This window comes from Alosa alosa, chromosome 11 (assembly GCF_017589495.1).
Source record: "Alosa alosa isolate M-15738 ecotype Scorff River chromosome 11, AALO_Geno_1.1, whole genome shotgun sequence".
NCBI classification, from domain to species: Eukaryota; Metazoa; Chordata; class Actinopteri; order Clupeiformes; family Clupeidae; genus Alosa; species Alosa alosa.
In genome coordinates, this window is record NC_063199.1 from 10,519,929 (window position 1) to 10,536,789 (window position 16,861).

Below are 16,861 nucleotides of genomic sequence, written 5' to 3' on the forward strand. Positions count from 1 at the left end.
CCTGGCGCATCGGTAAGCGTTCCTCTGTACCCGCGTGGGCATGCTCATTATCACATTACACTTTGTGCTGTATGCTTGAGGTGCATTAGGAGGCAGAGGGAGGTGGAGGAAGAGAAGAGAGGGGAACCTACAGCACTGAGGATCAGACGGCAGCCATGGACTCCCCGCAGCTCACGGCGCCTGGTGCAGCAGGCCAGCCTCGGCTCCACGCGCTCTCCTCAGCAGGCACCTGAAACCACAAAGGGACAGAGAGAGGGAGAGATGGGGGAAGGAAGGGAGAGAGGGAGAGGGAGAGAGAGAGTGAGAGAAGTGAGTCAGAGAGAGAGGAAATGGGGGGTGTAACACCTTCTTATTATCAAAGTTCTTAACCTTGAATTAGCTCATTCTCAATGACCTTCTAATCTCTTGGTGCCATAATGCACAATAGTGAGAGGGTGTTGGCTTTCAGGCAAATCTACCCAGTGGCAGGGGAGAGGGAAGTGAACCAACGCGGCATGCGTGATAGATGGACAGGTAGAGCAGGAGAGGCTGAGAAACTGCCTTGGGGATGAGGCACTAATGAGACACTCCATCACAGCTCTGGAAAGGTGTTTATCTAACGCTGCACCTAAAACCAAGCCCGGCAAAGACTGTTGCTTTGCTAATGGACAAACAGCTGCACGATTATGTAAAAAAAACATAATGTATAAGAAAGTTAGCAGAGGGGGAACCCAAGTCTCACTGAGCCTTTGCATCATGAAATTGAGTCGCTTTTCTCCCCATAACATGATTTTCCACCAATTTGTGCTTAAACAAAGCTGGCTCTTCCAAACACCACGTATGCGGAGTTATTTCCCCCTGTGCGCTCCAGCAGGAAGAGCTGCCTCTGTAGGGTTTTTGACAATGGGGCCGTTTCGGCTGTTTTCACCCACATGGATTATGCCCGAGTGTTTGGGAACGCTGCATTCCTCAGAGTGCACATCGCTGTGTGAGGAAGCGGGTCTTGCTGAGATCCTTTGTACTCCAATGTGTTAAAGCAGGCACCAAGTACAACTCTGAGTGGATAAATATATCCAGGCGTAATTCTCCCACTCACTGAGATTCTGTACACACGCACACACACCAAATCTGGAGGCCTGGGGAGTGTTTAAGACCCTATTTATTCCAGCATAAAGAAAGCAAATCTCACAAAGGCACAAAATAAATCTTTCCAGCAGGGATAAATTCGTATTAGCTAATTAGTGGGGAAGATTAGTGGAGACCTTGCTATATCGGCTCACAGCCCCATTCCTTCACAGCTGAGCACGCCCTTCCTCCCTCTCTCTCTCTCTTTCTCTTCTGCTCTCTGTCCTTCTATGTCTCTCTACCATTCTCCCTTCTCTGCAACCCTTCCTATCGCACTGATTGGACCTCAGCTTTGAAACCTTGCCAATCACAAAGCATGGCCCGAGGGTTTGACTTTGATGAACTCCGACAGGTAGTCATACGCACATCTCTCTCGTGTCCTGCCTGCCTGCACTCATGTTCCAAGTCAGTGAGCTCAGGTTAAAGCAGCTCTCCGCATCTGCTCCGAGGATGACAGAGGTGGCCTGTGTGACATCAACCCTGGCCTGAGCGAGCTTGTGATAAATGGCTTATTATCAGAGTGCAACGGTGCAATCAGAGAGAATAGATAATGTTAGGATCTCTGATGGATGGAAACAGACGTGTGCTGGTTTGCAACATTGGATCTATCGCTCTTTTCTCGCGGGTGACACAACACTCCAACAGGGATGGCTTTGGGGAAAGATCAAAACGAGTGTGATGATTTAAAAGTAAAATATGGCTCCTCTTTACTACACTTAATGGATTTCTGAAGTGGCCATATCTGCTCATGGCAGTTGAAAAAGGTGCAGCACAACCTCTAAAATACCCTTTGCATGTGAAGGTAATCTAAAAAAAAAAGTCCATAAATAAGAGAAAGGGAGCAGTGACGGCAGTTTAAATCCTAGTTTCATGCTTAAGAGGGCCATGTTAAGCAGGTCAGCACAGTGCAGGCCCACGTCGCCCCGGCCTGTTATGGGTCTGATTTATGGGGCCGGACAGCTGAGGAGGCCTCCCTGCTGCTGAGCCCAGAACTGAGAGGGGGATTCTGGGGCTTCGTTTGGAGAGCCCTCCTCTGTCATGAGCACTGCTCACAGGGGGTGGGGGGGGGGGCGGCTAGCTTTTGCGCCAAAGCCAGCAGGGCAGAGGCCAAGCAACAGCTAAAGTGGCAGTAGCACCTAAACCTGGAAGCAAGATCTCCAGTTGGGTATGGAGATCACCCTCCCCCTCCTGCAGACTACAACGTGTATAGTTCCAGTTGTACTGTTGCACATTACTGAAGCAGTTAAACATCAAGACTGAGAACAAAGCTATCCCACAAGCACACGGTTAAGTAAAGGGTGAAGTTACAGACTGTCATCACACTGACAGTACATGGAAACAAGCTCTTTGTTTAGAGACACATTTTAAAGAAGTGCTATTGCATTAGGGTTCTGTATAAACAACTGCCTTTCTCGGGTCAGTCTGATTGTTTTGCCATATTGATTTGTGCTCAAACAGTTGGCAGGGCAGGGCACTTTAAAGTCTAAACTTGTCAGCCTGTTGTCCCATAAAGCCGGTACATTTGTTAATGCAGAAAAACATCCAGAAGCCTCAGAGACCGTTCTAGCGCAGACCTTCCAAACACATTTACCTCAAATGGCATTCGGTAGCCACAGCACCCAGCCAGGCAGAGCGCTGCCACCAGGCCTTTCCCAAACAAGACAAATAAACTTGTAATGGCATCTCACACTGTGCAGGACTATTTCTGGGAGAGACAAGCTGCGCAGAACTTCCACAAAACTTAGTTCTAGCTAACCAGCAACAACTCAGCTAGAGAAACAACTGAAAAGTAGAGTGCAGGTTTCTACTATCTCCAGCCCACAAGCGCTGAAATCTGCAAACTAAATTCATTTTTTTCCAACCTTTTTTTTTGTCTGCCGGATATAGGAAAATAGCTCCCTTATCTTAAATTGCCTTTGGGAATACACCGCTAACAATTGCATTGCACTGTGCTCTGTATCAAATTACTTGAGTGGGGGGATGGAATAGTTGTGCTGAACCCACAGCAGTTTCCCCCAAAATATCTGCACTTGATATGTGCATACATTAACAGGGGTCCAGAATGCGAGCATGGAGGATTTAGCGGAAGCAGTATCCCATAAACAGTCCAAAACAAAGTGCACAGTATTCTAGTCCAGGCCGTCTGCTTTCCTACTCCACCCCAGAAGCACAACATATTCTTCTTTTCAGTCTCAAGAACACTGCCTTAAAACCCCAAGCCAGAAGGAATAGATTAATGTATAAATAGTGAGGCCTAATCATAACTACCTCAGTGCCAGATTTGACACTTAAGCCAACTAAACACACAGGTACAAAAACACAGTATGAAAACACCACACACTCAGGACAATGCCTCCCAGAAACAATTCAGCACCTCACTGAACTCAGCCTGCTGCCAAATCAACTACTGAGAAGTAAGCAACAGCAGCATCAACAGCAGCTGCAAGACAGCACAACACGAGGTGTTGTCTCGTCTTTTCTTCAACTTTCAGTGACCCCTGGGAGGTTAAACTGAGTCGGGGAGGAGTGTGCAACAGACTGAGGTGTTTAGTGCTTGTCACAGATGCCGACAGACTCCTTTGCTCGAAAGCCGACTGGCTCGCCCTCTGTAGGAGGCCGTCGTCTGCTCAGTCACTCTAATTGATCTAATAGACGCGGAGGGAGGGAAGCAGGCGCCGGGGAGGCAGATGAAATGTCACTGGGCATGCTCGACCCAATCCATCACACACACACACGCATGCGCGCACCAATAGAAGGCCAAATTACGACATTAAATATGTAGTTGGGAGGCATTAGAAATGGGCAATGTGGCGGGGTTAGGTCACCGGCTGGGCCACAGCACGTGGACCACAGTGCGCCTCAGGGATGGATCCCAAAAAAAAAAAAACAAGAAAATACAAATTACTAGGATGTTCCACCACGGCTCTTCCTGTCCGCAGTCTCCATAACAACGGGATTGTGGAATGGAAATAAGCGGAGAGCAGCGGTGTAGTAGTCCATGTGACGGAGAGAATGTCAAGCTGTCGGGATTTTTACACTAACTGTAGGAAAAATCTTGTGTGTGTCCAAACAACACTGCACATGCAGAGGAAGTCCTGAAGGAAGAAAGAGAGAAACAAAACAGGTGGATATGGTGTAGCAGGGGTGAGGCTAATCTGACATGATGATCTAACAATCATTACATTCTTCCGCTGGACAGCCAAGCTACACAATGCGTCTGCTGGCCTTCTCAGTTATGATTACAGCATCTGACATGCATTGTTTAAAGCCTTGATTAACAGGGTAATGCAACTCCTGAATAATTGGACACATCTCTGTGGAACAAAAGGCTCACTGTTTGTTATGGCATACAGAAGCCTGGCATTTCTCCTCATCAAGCTGAACCCAAGGGCAGTGGGGGAGACATCTCAATGTGGGATTAGCGGATGCTTCAGGCCCATTAAATGGAAGTTGCTTCCATTTTGGAAAGCCTTCAGCGCTACTGTCATGCAATAAATCCGTATTAATTACACGTTTTCCCCCCATGTGTCATGCACATGTGAGGTGAGGAGCAGCTCCTCTGCCCCAGCGCTATCTCCAGAAACTCTTCAGCGCGGTGGCAGGGCACAATCAAACCACCTACAGTTGCATCCATCACGGGGACAGGTGCTGGGCCTCCGTAATGAAACAAGACAACCAGAAAATTATAATGATTCTTCCCACCTCCTATGTCACTCCGTGATTCTGTGACACTGAGGGATGGGCATCAACTACTGTAGCGATGAGTTTTTGTATGTGCGGGAGTGTGAGCTACTGATTGTGTGGAGGAGGGTGCTTCTCGGCAATCGTAGGCTGACTGTGGTTGAGCGCGAGATGGCAGAACCGCGGGTGGGAAGGACTTCGCAGCGCATTTTCCTCCCGTGTGAGGGGCGGTTGGTGTCTATGCTGTTCACGTACAACACAGCACAGTACAGTATAGCTCAGTAGAGCATAGATGGACACTTTCTCCACTGCTTTGCCCCTTGACCCCTCTCTGTCATTTCATTCTATTTTCCTATTTTCTATTATCTTCTTCACTCTATCCCCTGATATGCTGAAATACAGCTTCTTGACAATGAGACGTTGTAAACCAAAACAAATCACCCACAACAGAGTGGACTGCTGTTGCACTCTGAGGCATATGTGTGTGTGGGCTCTCAAGTAGGCCTAATTGCAGGCAACGGTGTCTGTTATTGTTTGCTTAATTGTTTGCTCTCTGTGGCACAAGTGAGAAAAAAGGGCAGATCGATGCAGAGACACAGTGCAAGCAATGAAGCTTAATCAAAAAATACCCCCGTGCCAGAACTGACAACTAAGCTGACTTGACACACACAACAAGGTGCCTCGATTTGCACATTATCACAACAAGCACTCATGCATTTAAAGGGCAGGATAACACTTCACTCAGCACACCAAATACACCATGTCATTCAAGACTCCACATGGGAGTCCATAACACTTATTAGCAGCTTTAAACAATCGAGCATGAGAATGTGAAATACCAAGTGACAGGAGGCACCTGAAAGAGGCCTTGTTGAACAAAGGAGAATCAGTTTCCAAGTGGGAGCACTGTTTTATCTTTTGTCTCAGAAACACTCACTCTAACAACCAAGATCAAAGCAGAGTAATGCATAAGAACAAGCAGCCAGATGGTATTGTTAACAAGGCAATGCGTCTTCAGTTAGTGATGACCACAATATTCCAACACTGCCTGAAGAGAAAATAAAACACAGTAATGGAGATCAGATGACATTTGGCGAGTCAGAGCCCAGTTCCCGCGGCACTGCATCATCCTTCCGTCAGCGTCGGCTGACCGTTTGGGGAGGTCACGGCATGACCTCCGCCTGTGGGCGCTTCACCAGGCGCCCAGGCACAGAGGGACACTGTCAGCCCGGGTGACAGGAGGGGTGTGAGCGGAAACTAACGGCCCCTCGCCCTGATGTGACAGCCTACTTGTAGCCGCGGGAGCCGCTGGGTTGGGCAGACCTCAGCTGGGGAAGGAGGAGAGCCAGGCAGCTTGACCTCCAGAATTTAGCACAGCGGCCTGGAAGTCACACAAACGACACCCTATATTTACACACACAGGCAAGCCTGGGGAGCAGAGCGGGACTGCATCAATAATAGATGCGACAACAGCAACTTGTCTTTCTGGAGAGGAGGGGAGGAGATTTTTAAAAAGACGATCATCATCACTAAAGGCAGCAGTGCAATACGTGTGCGTCAGCGAGTGCGACTTGGAACACACTGCGTAAGGAAAACTAAAAAGAAGAAAGCTGGAGAGATTGAGTGTGATGAGAGAAGTGTGACCTCACCACTAGTCTCTTCATCTGATCACTCCTCCTAAATCTCCAATCAATGGCCATTAGCTGAGGTGCTCAGCTCACGTGGCCTCTCATTATTGATGCATCTGTCATGTTTGTCCTGATTGCAAATGACTGCCAATGTACAGTGCAACCTATTCACCATATTCACACGGCGGCCATCTTGTCAAAACAAGATGGCCGCCGTGTGAATATGGTGAATAGAGCCTCATCTGAGCCTGTTCTGTAAGGAGGACTTGTTATCCACAAGGGGAAATCCTTATGCAGTATGCAATGAATTAATAATTATTATTGCAGTTATTGAAGCAAACATCATTAGCAATGTGACCTATATACGTTGCAAAACACTGTCACTCTGCAAAAACACTGCACTTCTTCAAGAGAAGGACTTATGTGACTAGAGAAAGATTCTACATCATTTGGGAGAGAGGTACAATAGCCGTAATAATGCAGTTAATGACGGATGATCAAATACAATTGCCCGTTATGTGTGTGGGGAGTTGGAGTGGGAGTGGTGTTTGTGCCACCTAACCACTTAAGTTGAAGAGCCACTCAGAAGGCCTACTTGTAACGTTACCATGGCAGATACTGATGTAGCACAAGCACAGACACACACTGAAAAATTCAGCATTTCAAGGCTGACTAAGACGTACAGTAAGGTCACAGATCTATTTCTATTGGCAACCATAGCAAAGAAAGGAAAGAGAAGAGAGGTAAAAAAGGATAAAATGTAGAAAATGTATAAAAAAAAAGTGAAATGATAGAAGAGGAAATGACTTGGCTGTGCACAGAGCACAATTGATTGGGCACTAGCACTGGCGCTGGCAGAGGGACGAGGGTTGGGGGGTAATAAAGCCCAGCTGGCTAAGTGAGGGGTGCTCCTCATCAAGGTCAGGTGCAGACGCTCCGCAAAATGACGGGTCTGGACAGACATGCTGTTCTAATAGTCTGCCTCAGAAAGGGGGACTGTGGTGCAGCCTTCGCCTCTTTATTCTTCAAGGGCTTCCATGGCACGCAGAATTAGACCAGCAAATTAATCACTTTCCACTTTCCGATAAGACTGGCTCCCAGAACTAGTGAGAAAAAGTGAAAAAAGCAAAAAAGAAAACATGCCAGAGGCGAGATCCCTCCGCTTTGCCTCAGAATCACATAAAGGAACGATTCCCAGAAAAAATCCTTCCAATATACTGTGAACCTGAACATCTGTATCTGATCAATTGTGCCCAGCAATCTTAATAATAGCAACTTGAAGGAGATCGAAACAAAGCTGTCTTTGGGAAAAAAGAAAGAAAGAGAGATAAGGAACTGGTTCTATTCAGGGATTAACAGCTTTCCTGGCAAATGGAAGCGTACAACCACATACTTTGAATTGAGAGCCTCAGTTGAAGGAATGAGTGAACGAATTGTGTTTGGGCATAGGAAACAAACCCTTTGGGTAAAGAAAAACAATAAAAAAAAGACAGAGAGAGAGAGATAGAGGTAGAGAGAGACTCCTGAAGACCCAAGACAGAGGTGTTTAGTAGGTAATCACACATATGGTATTAGTGTGCAAACAAAGTATAAGATAACCACAGTCTCCACAAATCCCTCCTGAACATAAACATTCACCTTGTTAACATGCAAGGCAGCATGTAAAAAGAAGCCACACATCCTGCCTAATTACAGGGCACCCCCTGAGCCAGGAATCCACACATACACGCTAATCCATGCACAGGATTTAACACACACACAGAAACAAACAAACAAACAAACAACACATACGTTTAGATATATAAACGCACGTTTGCACATGATCTAACACACTCACACAAGCAGTCAAGCACATTATCTAAGACATAGACAGAGATAAATATATAGATAGATAGATAGATAGATAGATAGATAGATAGATAGATAGATAGATAGATACAGAGACAGAGAGAGACAGATCACATATTCATGCTGACATCTCCGATATCTAGATGAGCTTGCCTGTGGCTGTCAGGTGGCTGTTCCCCCAAATGAGCCTCAGCAACAGTTGCCTTACGCAGCGATAGCAGCAAAGAGAGAGAGAGAGAGAGAGAGAGAGAGAGAGAGAGAGAGAGAGAGAGCAAGAAGAGAGACAAAGAGAAGAGAGACTAACTTACAGAAAGAGCCGGGGAAAGAAAAAAAAAGAAAAGAAAAATCACTGTGGAGCCTCAGCGTCAGCCGAGAGGGAGGAGAGCCACGTGAAGAATGAAATCAGAGCGGCAAGCAAAGAGAGAGGCAGGGGGTGTGAGCAACGGAGGGAAAGAGCGAGGGAGGGAGGGAGGGAGAGGGGGAGAGAGAGAGAGAGAGAGAGTGGGAAAGACTACAGAGTGTGGTAGATGAGAAGAGGGAGAAGGAAACAGAGCAGAAGAGACATGCAGGGAGAGAGAAGGAGCAAGGAGATAAGGCAGAAGACAATGCTGGACTAGAGCATGGGGATTCTTTGGGTGTGAATCTATCCAGCCACTAGCCGTTACTTGAGCCGCTTCCCGCGACATTCATAATAATGTGCAACTCATACACAAGGAACAAGGAAGAGAGAGGAACACATACACTCTGGGGGACAGAAGTAGAACTCTCACCCGGAGGAATGGCAATGTTGTGAGAGTGTGTGTGTACTGTGAGAGTTATAGACAAAGTTTGTGTGTGTGTGTGTGTGTGTCTGAGAGAGGGGGGTAGAAAGAGAGCTACAGACGGAAAGATGGTGAGTGTGACAGGCAGACACTGACAAATTCCCAGTGTACCGTATCAGCTTCCCTGTGCCTTGTGCCTCTTAATGAAGCACTTCATGGGGTCTGAGTGGAACATCTGTCAGCTGACCAGAACCGGAGTTCGGCCTCACTACGCCAACTCCCTCCACTGAACTACTCCCACTGACTTAGCCTTAGCCACATGACTGCACACCGCTAATGCACTATACTCAAACAGAGAAAAGGGTGAATGAATGAATGAATGCATGAATGATTTTGTGATTTTTAAAATGATAGCCCAAATCTCAGTCTACTACATTGGTTGCAAGCTACTGATTCACATTATAAACTGGCTACTTCTGGTTTCTCACTGTTCTATTAGTCAAATGAAAAGTTTGAAAGGAACATAACCCTTATAACCCTTACAGTTGTATCTAGAATGTGTATAACCTAAAGTGGAGATTTGCATGCTTCCCTTACGATGCTGCCATTATTCCCATGCTTCACTTAAGCATTCTGTAGAGTTTGCTGCATTTAATTAATTGTGCTCAAATAATGAAAAAGCTTGCTATAAAAACAGCACATAGAAGAGCAACACTATTTATATTGCAATTAATTAATGTATTGTAATTAAGGTAATGTCTTCTTAATTCAAACCATGGGACCTACACTATACTACATTATAGACAATAGCAGGGACACTACACTCACACCATAAAGATTCTCAGAACATTTCATCCAAATATAAAAAGTCTATCAGTAAAGCCCTTTTCACCTGTCAGACACTGGCTACTAAACAAAAACACCTTTCAAAACAGTTCTGCTTCACAGCCTTAAGATTTCAAATAAAACCATCCATCACCTCCTGTCAGGGAACTGGCCACATTGGAAGAGGTTGTCCAGGTGACTCCAATGGGCCCGAAGAGAAACATGTGTGGCAGACAGGAATTTTAGTAATAATTTATTTTCATAACAGAGAGATAGACTGACATAAATCAGTGTCATCAGCAGATCAGCAGAGTTTCATCCCAGTTAATCTTGTCAACTTAATAATCCCTCAGAAACTCATCTCTAATCGTCTCTCATATTCACCAAATACCAGACGCAAAAAAAATCTACAGTTTTCTCCATTTCAACCTGGCTGCAAGCTGACAGTAAAATAATTCCCAACAAAATGTTGAAAGAAAAAGCAGCACATATCACACCATTGCATGGTTTGTTTTATTTAGTTTCTAGCCAGCATTCATAGAGTGGGCATATGCTAGTGAGATGGTGGACACTGAGTGAACTAATGGACCTTAGTGTCCCTGAGACTTGAATCCAGTGACAAATGATCCATTTCTGTTCCCTACGGAGAAGAAACCTTCTGCCCAAGGGAAAGCAAAAGCTACTGAACATATACTGGCTAAGAGCTTTTATGCATCACATGTATGTTAGGCAAAGTAATTGGAATGTCTATCCATCTTCTGGAAAAATAGTCTAATGATCATAAATTGTCCTCTAACAAGGTTCATTGTAAATTCACAGCATGCATATTGGTCTTAAATTGCACAATAATACCCTGTGTTATGGTTCAACGATGAATACAAAGTGCTTCTTTAAAGACACCAAGTCAGATGACTTCTCTCTGGGGGAACCGAGAGAGGAGCTGGAGGAAGGAGAGTTTGTGTGTGTGTGTGTGTGGGGGGTACTGTAGCATTTGACTCAGCTGGGGCTCCAATGCGCCCCTGCAAACAACCAGGGCTCGTGCTCTCGTCACCACAGCAGACTCGCAAACCCTTGGGGACACATTAAAATACCACCCGAGCTTTTGTTGTTGCTGCCTGCTTTTGTAGGCTGCCATTAGAACAGAGACCTCCCAGACAGTTCTGCAGTAATGAACTCCCAGAGCACACCATTGTGCTGGACAGAATAAAGCCGAGGCAAGGCAGAAGAGAGGGGTGGGGGGTGGGACGAGAGCAGTCATTAGTGGGTGGCAAACTAAAATGGTCATGGGAAAGCCAGAGTGTGGCATTGCATGGAAATCATGCAGGAAAAGGGATGATGCACTCATGTGCAATTAACAGTCTCTCTCTTCTGTTTAACAGTGGTGTCACTTGTAATAAATGTAATCAAACCATGTACACAAAAATAATAAAAGAATAAATATGTGCCTCTAATCAGCTTGTCCCCAGTGGGCAAAGAATGTCAGAAGCAGTTAAGCTTATATTGTGTAATCTTCTTGATGGTGTGCAAGTCTGGGACTTTAAAAAAGGATCTTGATTTTGAAAATGTTCCTGTCAGTTTGACGGAGATGTCCATTTCACTAAAGCCCAACATGGGTCAAAAGGAGGCTCTTATTTTGAGGTGAACTAAAGGCCTTGCCAGCAAAATGAGACCATCTGAGGCATGTAACACTTCCCGACCATCTTCCTCTGATGTGCACTATTGGGAGTTACCAGGCCGTCTTGAACTTCCTACTCCCTACAACATGTGCAGCCGTTCCACAGCCTGAGGCTTACGACAACATGGTGGGATTACACATTGTCCGGTCTGAATGGTTGGCTGTTGAAGCCCAGAAATAACACTAGACCTCTGAAATACAATGTAGAGGAAGTTTTTCATTTATAACACACTTTGGTTAATTCCATTCTTGCACATTTCTCACTCCAGATGCATTTCATCCCTGATCTTGAAGTATCAAGCCAAACCATTTTTAAATGTCCTCCAGGCTGTCTCTTTTTCGAACTGTACTTGAAATTTCGATACTTTCCAACGCCCTTTCTAACAAGTCACAAGCTTTCGCTGAACCTCCCTCTTCTCTCATAAGTACATCCTGCAATGCATGCATGCGTCATGACATCACCAGCACTAAAGCATTCCTCCCAAGTGTCCTAATCGCTGAGCTGCGGAATGGCTGGGATTCCGCAAAGCAGGGCTGCGTGGACCCTAGCATCCAGTTTCATCATAGAAATGTCAGTCATGACAGCTGAGTGCCTCCCTGCCACGCTGCAAGGGCTGGGGGACTGCACTCTTGGCCAGGGTGGCTCTGACTCACACAAGGAGGAGAGCTGGGCATGGCAGGGCTGCTGCCAGGAGCCTGGGCCTGGGCGATAGCAGCTCCAGCCCTCGATACTGATTTAACTTTGTCCCCTCTCCACCCCTACCCTTCTCCCCCAGCAATTTCTGCATCAAAGAACTCGCCTCACTCTGCACACATTCGGAGGCAGAGAGCCAAACGGGGTGCTGGTGATTCGATAAGGCTGCGACACACAAAGCTTCTAAGGGGCTGATATTAGTTTGGGGCCTTTGGAGGAAACAAATCAAACATGGACTGCTGAAGAATCTACTGGAACTCCTAGGGGAAATCCAGTCTTCTCTCTCTCTCTCTCCTTTTGGCATTGGTCAGGGAGGAGCTGAGGCATGAGTTTGAGAAGCTGACCCAGCAGGGCCGTAGATAAGGAGCGGCATTCCACGGAGAAGGCTTCTGTCAAGACAGTGTGTACAGAACCGGAAGCGATAAGGGCCGCCTGAAGGCAAAGAGAGGCTCGGACATCTTCTGAATGCATACTTGTCTCCAGCGCTCCCTGTCTATCCAGAACCAGTCCGGGGACGATTTTTTTTGTATGCAGTGACTTTTCGCTCAAATAAGAACTGCATGCTGGGATTTCTAGAGTGCTGCACGTCTGCAGAGTTTTTTCATTCAGTTTTTGCCAAACGCCAAGAAGGAGAAAAGGAAGATCCCCCCCCGGAACACTCTAGAAGGTCTGAAAGCTTGTGGAAAGGGGTGAGCGCTCCTTCACGTGGCTTCTCCTCTCTCCAATCAGCCGGCGGCATGGAGTGTGACAGCACTGCCTCAGCCTCCAGAGCACAGCTTTATTAATATCTGCATCAAACCATTTGTCAAGGCTGCTCACCACATTCGGGGAAGAACAGCTGGCTGGCACAGATAGTGCCGGGGCTGCACACTGTCACTCTTGGGCCTCTGCAAAGCCAGAGACGGGATGCACGACAATGATCTTACATGTCAGAGTGAACTCAGGCTACGACTTCCACAGCAGGACACACAACAGCTTACTCTAAAAGCTTTGGACTCTGTGGTGCAACATTACCATTGCGTTGGCTTGGTGGTTGGGGGACATATGAGTAGTCCAGATATGAACCTCCAAGTAATGCATGACTGTGCGATATACATGTATACAATTAGTCCATGTGCAGATTAGCTTGGCATAGAGCCGGTCACAAATGAGTGATTTAAGAGGTGCTTGTGACATGATTAATCTCATCGCAGACACATGGAGTACAGCAGGTCAATTACACAGAGTTTACAGAGGTAATTGGCTTTGGCATTCACGACTTGTCTCGTCAAAGACAGGATGAGAATAGAGAGATATATAAAGGAGGAGAGGGAAGAGGAGAATGGGAGAGTATGAGGGAGACTGAAAGGGTATGACAAAGAGAGGGACAGATTAAAGGAAGGAGGGTGAAACTGACCTTTCCTCTGGAGTCACTGCAAACTGTGGCTGAGCATGAGGCTGGTGGATGCAACGGAGATGGGAGTAATTGAAAAATCGTGTAACCCCTGTTTGCAAGCCCAAGTACACAGGGCCTTCGGGGGAGAGAGGTCTGAGGTTTTTAAAAGACACTCTCTGACTGAGCCAGGGTTAAGGACATTGAGGTTCTTAGAATGCCGGGGTGGAGGAGGCGGCTTGCGTTGTCAAACAAATCCATTTTCACAGCAGAGAGTAGTAATGAAAACATAAACATAAATCTAGATGCTGCACAGCAAATGGTATGGGAGAGTAGATGTGGGGCTTAGCATTCCACATGTGTCAGTCCCCTTTGCTGAACTTTTGATCTGCCTAACAGGAGAGAAGGTTGAGGAGAAACACATCAGGGGAAAAAAAACATTCCATGGCATGCCCTCTCATGAACACTCCAGCACATGGTAGGTGAAGCAATCTGTGCATGCATAGTAATATAGGAACACATCAGAATACAGTTAGAATACCTGAGAATTCTACAGTACAGGGGGTGAAACCAAAAATTATATTTTGGTGGTCCTCTTGCACAATGGAAACAAGATTGCACAGGCATGTGATAAAATGTTACGCCATAAAATGCACTTGCCAAGAGAAATTGAGCACAGGACACTTCAAGAGGATTCCTTGGGTTCAGTTGCTTGTCTGTCGAATTCCTTCTCCAGTCACTGTCAGATTCCCACTGCTAAATGGAAGTCTGTTCCCTAGGCCCCACCATAACAAGCCACCTGAGAAATTCTACGGATGTTTGACACGATTGCGAAGCTTAGACCCGGAGGTTTGTCACAACAGGCACAGCGATGGCTGCACTACTGTATGTCTTTCTGAGTATGGAAACAAACAATGGCCATGCTCTATAGGAGTTCAATTAGCCTAAAAGGATGCTGACAGTTCTCGTCAATCAAATCATTAATCAGCGCTAGCCCATGTGTGGGGAGGTAAAGGGTAGGTCTCCTAACAGATGGTGCCGCGCCGATCTGCAGCTGTGAGCACATGGCACACCACTTGCCAATGCAGTAGACACACCTTTAAATTCATCCTGAACGCTGGTCAGCAGGGTGTAAATGAACAAAAGGTGGCATGACTATGTCAGATGAAAATGTCACATGGCAGTGAAAATGTAACATCTGACAATCAGTTAGGCTTTTAAAAGAAATAGAAATTCAAAGATCCGTGCAGATTGACAGCAAATGTTACCCCTTGTACTGCCAATGAAGTAGCAGACAGTGAATGCTTGTTAAAATGCAATTGCATAACACACTAATCAATCTTACAGCAGGACACTCAAATGAACTGCGGACAGTTACCTGTTAGCATCTGTCAACTCTTATTTACCACTGTATGTCTTCTTGGGAATGACACAATGACTACCTCATGAGTACCACATCTGTATAGACACACAGATAAAGACTTTTATAGAGTGGGCCTACAAGTACAGTACACTGTGTGAACCAGGTTATAAAGTACACACCAAGTTGCCTCTACTACAGCGTTGGTTCTGAAGTAGTGTTAATTTCAGCATGCCTGGTGACTACAACGGCATGTTCACATGAAGGCCTGCCACTGAGTGAGGTGTGAACAACCAGGGCAAAAAGACCAGCAGGGAAAATCACCACAGAGAGAACCACAGGATGGCAGAAAATATGCAATCAGCCCTCTGCAGCAGGAAAGCACTAAATAACAGGGTATATGTTACACACTGTAAGAACCGTGGCATTTCGAGAAGCTTTAGCTCTGCTGCAACTGATTAGGGAAAATGACAATGGATGTCTTGTTTTTCCTCTGCTGACTGTAGTGAGACAGAGGGAGTTTGTTTGGGGGAGTGGATTTGGACATGGCATATAAAATGCCACAACACGGTAGTTGGGTCATGAACACTTAATATTTTACAGTGTGCCTATGATTACGGGTGCTTCTCACATCTTCAATCCAGCCCTGTTGGGTTTAATGAAAGGGCAGCTTTCGGCCTCGATTACATGCCTGGTCATATACACTATGAAAAGAAAACTTCACACTTCCATTACTACACAATGTGGAATTTCCAAGGCCGACCTCTTCGCTGAAATCCAAAATGGCCTTTTCAAGCGCAGCAACTGACCCAAAAGTACTGCAGTCAGAAGTACCAAAAATAAACATCTGATAGAAGACAAATGATCATGGAAAGGCAACATGTTTTAAATGTATTAGAAGTGCAAAACATGCAGAATGATTTAAGCTTTTAAATCAGTTGTGGAAGTATTGCAGAGAGGAAATTACAGTTTTCTGTAATAACATTTTCAATTGTTCACTTTTAATTTAAAACTTTTACAGCAGTATCAATGTCAGTTTGTGAGGCCACGTAGCACCATGAAAGTTGCAAATCTGGCAAAAAGTAAAAAAATGAAAAATTCCTCAGTCAAATATCAGAACATTCTACCAGTGAAGTACTATGGGAATAGACTGCTTTCCATTCCTGCATTACTCTCAAGAAAGAGAAGGATCTATTTCACCTAAATATTCAAACATAACTGCATCATCCTTCAGGCATCCAAAATTCATGTTGATTGGATCAGGAGTTCACTCACATGGACTAGCAACTTAGGATGAATATTTCACATCCCATCCATGAAAAGGTAATGGCAAAAAATGTGCCTAATTTATCACATTTCCTTTGAGGCTTTTCAGAAAGAGAGATTGTTAAATTGAGGAGAAACATATAAAATAAGTGGATGCTGAGGGTGACAAGTATAAACTGACATGAGGAAAACTGATCACGTGTAAGGTGACCACATCACCTAAATGTTCATTTAAACACAGAAACCAGCAGCATAATATATGCTCTGAATGTTTTGCAGAGTCATGCTAAAATACAAAAAAGTCTCTCAATTCTCAGAAATGTACTGCAGTGCACAAGTCTGTAACTGAAGCAAAACAACTCAGATGTTTGTTTTCACCCACCATCCTACTAATAAAACAACTTGAAAGTGCCACAAGACAAATTGCTGCTCAAGTACACTTTGGAAGCCTCTAAAAGTTTAACTATTATGCGAAGGCAAATTCTTCAGCTGTAATAGGTCAGACAGCGAGCTCAAAGTATGTCATCTGCCCAATCTGCACTCTAACTGTACAGCCTTTCTTTGCCGGCTGTCTTGTTCTCGTAACACCTTTACATGGCTCTAAAAGTGTGGAGATAACACTTCCATAGCACAACGACACAGAGCCA

At 45.5% G+C, this 16,861-nt stretch overlaps 1 protein-coding gene across 1 annotated transcript in view; it reads right to left on the bottom strand.

Moving 5' to 3' along the window:
* Positions 1-16,861, bottom strand: part of peak1 (pseudopodium-enriched atypical kinase 1) — a 93,259-nt gene that overhangs the window by 46,755 nt on the left and 29,643 nt on the right. Inside the window, 1 exon segment of the mRNA XM_048257018.1 lies at positions 132-229. The gene's annotated coding sequence lies outside the window, so the exon portion shown is untranslated.